The sequence below is a fragment of the Rhincodon typus genome, chromosome 19, assembly GCF_021869965.1.
Source record: "Rhincodon typus isolate 14 chromosome 19, sRhiTyp1.1, whole genome shotgun sequence".
Lineage (NCBI taxonomy): Eukaryota > Metazoa > Chordata > Chondrichthyes > Orectolobiformes > Rhincodontidae > Rhincodon > Rhincodon typus.
In genome coordinates, this window is record NC_063350.1 from 5802107 (window position 1) to 5808772 (window position 6666).

The following is a 6666-nucleotide window of genomic DNA, read 5'->3' on the forward strand; positions in this document are numbered from 1 at the left end:
AGTCACCCATAATTATTCCTCCATTCTTTTTACATGCTCCTATTATTTGCATTTCCTACAGAATGGCTACTGTGTGGCGGTCTGGCCACTATTCCCTGCAACGTAAAATTACAACAGCATGGAAGCAGGCCATTTGGCCCATCGAGTCCACACCAACCATCCAAAGAGCATCCCACCCCCTACCCTATAATCTGCATCTCCCAAGTCTAATCCACCTAACCTGCATATCACGGGCAATTTAGCATAGCCGATACACCTAACCTGCACATCTTTGGACTGTGGGAGGAAACCAGAACACCAGGAGAAAACCCACGCAGACACAGAGAGCACATGCAAACTCTACACAGACAGTCACCCAAGAGTGGAATTGAAGCTGGGTCCCTGGTGCTGTGAGGCAGCAGTTCTAACCACTGAGCCACAGTGCTCTTCTTTCCCTTGTTTCTTTTTTCACCTCTGCCCTAATGGACTCCTCATCACTGAGCTTACGTTATCTCTCTCAACTGTCCTCATTTCTTTTAGTACTAACAGTGCTATTTCACTGTTTTTTCCATCCCTCTCATATTTCTGAAAGGTCAAATATCCTTGAATGTTAAAATCTCTGTTTTTATCTCCTTGTAACCATGTCATTGTAATGACTATAGTCATTAGACTATAATGATTAAGTAATGACTACCTTATTCCAAATGTTTTGTGAATGAAGCTACAAAGCCTTTAAATTTTTCTATTATCAAATTTTTATGCTTCCTTGGTGCAATATAACATTCACACATTCTATCCCTTCACTTTATTTTCTGGTAACAATCAGCCAATGACTAATATACATTCCTACCTCCTCCTTTACCTCTGATTTTCTAATTTTCCGTGCCTTCTCCCAATACCCATCTCCCTGCTGTTTAGTTTAAAGCACTATCCACAGCCCTAGTTTGCCAGGACTCTGGTCCCACCATGATTCAGGCAGAGACCGACCCATCGGAACAGCTCCCTCCTTCCCCAGTACTGGGGCCAATGTCCTATGAATTGAACTCATTTACCCCACCAATCTTTGAGTCACCTCTTTAATCTTGTTCACCCTGTACCAATTAATTTGTAGCTCAGGTAGTAATCAGAGATTATTACCTTTTTGGCTCTGCTGTTTAATCTAGCTAACTGCTCATATTCCCTCAGCAGAGCCTCATTCTACCTATATCATTAGTACTTATGTGGACCATGACAACTGGCTGTTTCGTCTATGGCCCAGATGAGATATCCTGAACCAGGGCACCAGGCAGGCAACACATCCTACGGGACTGTCGATCCAGGCCACAGAGAACAGTGTCCATTCCCCTGACTATACTATCCTGATTACAGCTACATTTCTCTTTTCTACCCCTCTTGAATAGCTCCCTGTACCATGATGTTATGGTCAGTTTGCTCATCCTCCCTACAGCCCCCAGTTTCATTCACAGAGGGAGCAAGAATATCATTCCTGTTAAACAAACTCAAGGGCTGAGGCTCCTTCAGCATCACCTCCTGGATCCTCTACCTGCCTGACCAGTAGTCACATCCTCCTATCCCTGACTGCTGACCGAATTCAAGGTAATTAATCTAAGGGGGGGTTAGTGTCTCCTGAACCACAGCGTCCAGGTAACTTTCCCCCTCCCTCATGTGTTGTAGTGTTTGAAGCTCAGAACAGCTCAACAACTCTGAGCTGGAGTTCCTCAAACAACCAACAATTGACCACAAGATGTGGTCATTATGAATCCAAATGGAGTCCACCAGCTCCCACATCACTCAGGTACAACACATTGTCTGGCCCTGCATCTCTATTTTATTTACCTAGTTCTTAATTTTTATTTTAAATTTCATACCAGTCTTTCAGTTTTTAATCTGTAAAATATTTCTCCTATTTACTTTTAATCAGAAAGGAACTTAAAATAGATAGCCTAATTAGAACCTATTACCAATCAGTGAACTTCCTGTGATCACTCTTCATTTTGTACAGCTTTTGCCCCCAATGTGGGAATCAATTTAGCCCATTGAAAAGACTTTACAAATATTGAGCCAAAAAAAAAGCAAAATACATCTGTTCCCTCTTCACTGAATTCCCACACTTATCCAAAACCCCAGAAATACACAGTCACTCAGGCTATATCTCACTCCTGGTGTGTTCTCTCCTTACAGAGCAGAGTAGTAGCCAAGTAGAGTAGTTGGTGAGTAGCGTGGTCAGTATGAAGAATGGTTCGAGACTAGGGTGGGAGGTGAGTAGGGTGGACAGTATGAAGAGTGGGAAGTGAGTAGGATGGGAAGCAAGTGGGGTGATCAGTGTGAAGAGTGGGAGGTGAGAAGGATGGGAAGTAAATGGGGTGGTCAGTGTGAAGAGTGTTAGCTGAGTAGGGTGGGAGGTGAGTAGGGTGGTCAGTGTGAAGAGTGGGAGGTTACTAGTTGGTAAGTAGTGCTTCGTGCATAATTATTCAGACGTATGAATCCAACCCTCCAATACTTCAGACTCTAGCTCAGAGTTGGTCAGAGTTTCAAACTTTGGGTAACTGCTTATCAGACACATAAACATCTGGTCCCCGGTGTACAGCTTCCATCTACTCTGTGCAATGACTATCATTGAAGATCTGGCTCACGGAAAGCAAAACTTATTTTGCAAAAGCACATGGCGGTTTGGCAACAGCAAGGAAGCACACAGTAAGGCCCATTAGTTTCCGCCAGTTAAATTTTATCTGTTCTTTCTGCTGTCCTTAAAGCTATGAAACTTTTATCCTATTGTCAAGCTTCTCCCTTTTACTAGTGGTTGATGCATTTTAAAATCATCATCTTTTCTCTTGATCTTTCAACTTGCCATGATATTTTAATTAGGACCAACACAATATGAATTGCATCAGTAAGCTGTGTTACTGTAACTCCCTTCCAGATGGGATGATTTTGCAATTTCCTTTAACTCACCCTGTAACTTTTAATTGATTCAATAAAAAATTGAGAAATAACATAATTCTGCCTGAAGGCTTGGATAATCTTTAGTTGGCATTACATTAACAACAAAGCAAGGGATAAAAGCAGAAATGTTACCCTTATACTTTATCTAGAAGTCATCCATTGAGCTAACTAGACCCATCTGTCTCTGAAACAGATGCAGGAATAAATAATATTAAAATTGGAGAAATGTTGTTTAGAATAATAAAATTGACAAATGTGTCATTGGTTGGTTATTTTTCAGTGCTGAACTCCATGGCCACTTCCAAATTGATATTTTTGTTTTATTTTAAGCAAAGATCAGTATCATCATTCTGGGTAGATCTAGCTTGGATCCTCAATTCCAGATTTTTATTGAATTCAGATTCCACCATCTGCCATGGCAGGTTTTGAACCCAGGTCTCTAGAACATTACCCCGGTCTCTGGATTAATAACACAAACAAAAACAGAAATTGCTGGAAAAACTCTCCAGGTCTGGCAGCGGCTGTGGAGAGAAATCAGAGTTAACATTTCGGGTCCAGTGATCTTTCCTCAGAAATCAGAACAGTCCCGCAATATTACCACTAGGTCAACATCTCCCCTAATAGGGATAGCAGGTAGCCAAGGGGCAATGGGATACACTTGCAGAAAGCGAGGAAGAGGACACTTTGAAATGGAGATGTGTTGTCTTCAACAGTTTCAAAACGTGAATAAAAAATGGCCTTTGCAGTTTTGCACAAGAAAATGGATATGAAACAGTTAATCTATGAGTTAAGCTAAAAGCAGTCCACTCAGAATTATAACACAGTCACTGGAAGAAAGAAAAAATCACAGCCATTGTGTGGAGTATCAGGCGACATTGGGCAGTTTGGGAAGACAGTAATCAAAGTATGACCTAATGTCTGCATGAAAACTCACACAACTTACCTCCCTCTTGTTCGTGATAGTTCATGTAGAAAGTTACAACAATATCATGAACTTTATCTTGGTGCCTAAGATAAGTGCCTCTGCTGCTTGTTGGTATTTCATCATTAGTAATTCACTGCAGAAATTCAATGAAGGTGCTTTGACAGTGCCTTCCAAACCCACGACCGCTGTCAGCTAGAAGGATAAAATGTGGAGGTGCTGGTGTTGGACTGGGGTGGACAAAATCAAAAGTCACAAAACACCAGGTTATAGTCCAACAGGTTTATTTGAAATCACAATCTTTCAGAGCACTGCTCCTTCATCAGATGAAGGACAACCAAGGATCAGCGTTCTGAAAGCTTGTGATTTTGAATAAACCTGTTGGACTATAGCCTGGTGTCTTGTGACTTCTGACTGAGAAGGATAAGGGCAGCAGATACATGGGAACACCACCACTGTAGTCCACTGTTTATTGTTGAGTCCGTGGTCCATGTATGTATTGGTTATGGGTGGTTGCATTCCCTTTTTAGTTATTTAAAAAATCTTTTGTTGTAGCTTTTGGTTGCACCTCAGCCCCACACTCCTGATCTTTGGGCATCAGTGTAGACGGGTGTGGGCAAGTTAGAGGATCAGGGACCTGGCCAAAGTGGCCATTAGCAGGTCCAGGCAACAGACAGTGAAAGGAGTCATATCTGCTGTCTGTGGCTACTTTCATGCCTGGGTGTCGTTGGAGAAACAGCGCGTGGCATCCATGAATACAATCAATGCTTTTAGAGAAAAGTGGTCACTGCAGGGGGAAGAGTGCTTTATCTCCTCCTTCAATTCCATTTTGATTTAATCTCTCCCTCTCTCCCTAGCCGTCCTTCAACTTTGGTGGTCTTCGTTACTCTTGCTGGGCACTGCATGTAATTTGATTAATTGGAAAAAACAAATGATGTACTAATGATGGATAATATGTGAAAAGTGCCCCGGATGATAAGGTCGTGGTTAAAAACCATGTTGCTGCTACTTGTAACTGGAGGTACAGAGCACAGATCCTTTGGAAAGGGCTCCTTCCTGCTCCTCTGATGCTGCTTGGCCTGCTGTGTTCATCCAGCTCTACACCTTGTTATCTCTATACTAAATGGTTGAACTCAGTCATGACATGCCAACAACACTTTTAAGTTCAACATTGTAATGATGGATAAAGCTTTCTTTATTCTTTTTTTCTGAAAATTCAGTGGAAAAGTAATTATTTTAGAAAATCTAACTAAACAGAAAATTAAATTAATAAAATCATTAAAGAATTAGCCTCATACTCTGTCCTTTCAAATCTGATTGCAAGAATTTTAAGAACAATACTGAGACTTGAAACCTTATTTTATGGTCTATAATCACACTTCACTGGTGTTATTTCATCATTATGGAAGTGAAAGGAATAGTTTTCAACCACTTCTTAAATCCCAGTTAGGAATTAGCAATAATAATTAATTACAAATTGAACACATCACTGAACTGTACAGGGCAGCTCAGTTCCCCCTCCCCTCTGAACTACTTTAAAGAAGATTTTTTTTTACAGTGATGTGGACATTGTTGACATGGCCAGGATTACAGCTGCCTTCTTGAACCTCTGCAAGTCTGTTTGATACATAGACTGCTGTTAGGAAGACTGTCTAGGATATTAAGAAAATGATACTGAAGGAAAAGCAATATCTTTACAAGTCAGGAAGGCATGTAGCTTATAGGGAATGTGCAGCTGGTGGTGTCCTTGTGCATTCCTTGTCTTTTTTCTCTTAGCTGTTAGACATCAGCACAGGTTCGGATGGTGCTGTCGAAAAAATCTTGAAGAATTACTGTAGTACATCTTGTCTGTGGTACACACTGCTGACACTGTATGTCAATGGTTTAAGCTGATCAAGCCGTCAGCTTTATCTGGATGACATTGAACTTGTCAAATGTTCTTGGAGCTGCACCCATCTAGGTAAGTGGACAGCATTTCATCACATCCTTGACTTGCACCTCGTAAATAATGGTCAGGCTTTGAGAAGTCAAGAGGTGAGTTACTCGTTGCAGGATTCCTAGCCTCTGACCTGCTCGTGTTTCCACCCCATTTATATGACTGTTAATTAAGTTCCTGATCAATGGAAACCCCAGAATGTTGACAATGGGGGCTTCAGTGACAGCAATGGCATTGGAGAGGCTTGTGGGAGTGATGTAAGGCCTCCAACAGTAGCCAGAGGATAAGGGGTCATTTAGCTTGGATGGCCAGTTTGTAATGCAGAGTGACATCAGAAATTCAATTCATGCACTGGTGAGGTCCTAACTTCTCAACATTGCTGCTTGCCTGGAGCATGGTAACCCTCAGGTTAAACCACTTCCAGTTATCTCTAACAAAGAAGTTGGACTATGGCAATTTTATCTTTACCAGTAGGGTGGAGCATAAGGTAAAAATAATGAGAGTTTGTCAGAAAATCATGTGAGATTTAAAAACAAAAAGGTCAAGTTGGCAAAGGTATCTCAGATGAGTTAATTGAATGCTTCTGGATATGTCTTAAGGTAGCATGTTCTGAAACCCACCAGACAGCAGACTATGCTGGACTTGGTACTGTGCAAAAAGATAGGATTAATTAATGATCTCAATGAAGGCACCCCTAGGTTATGGCGACCATATTATAATTCAATTTTACATTCAGTGAAGCAGTGCGGAATGGGTCTGATAGTTTACTTTTAAGTTAAATAAGGGGGATTATGAGGGCAGGAAAACAGAGGTAGCTAAAGTGACTTGGCAAATTAGGTTAAAGGATAAGTCAATAGAGTTTCAATGGCAGAAATTTAAGAGAATA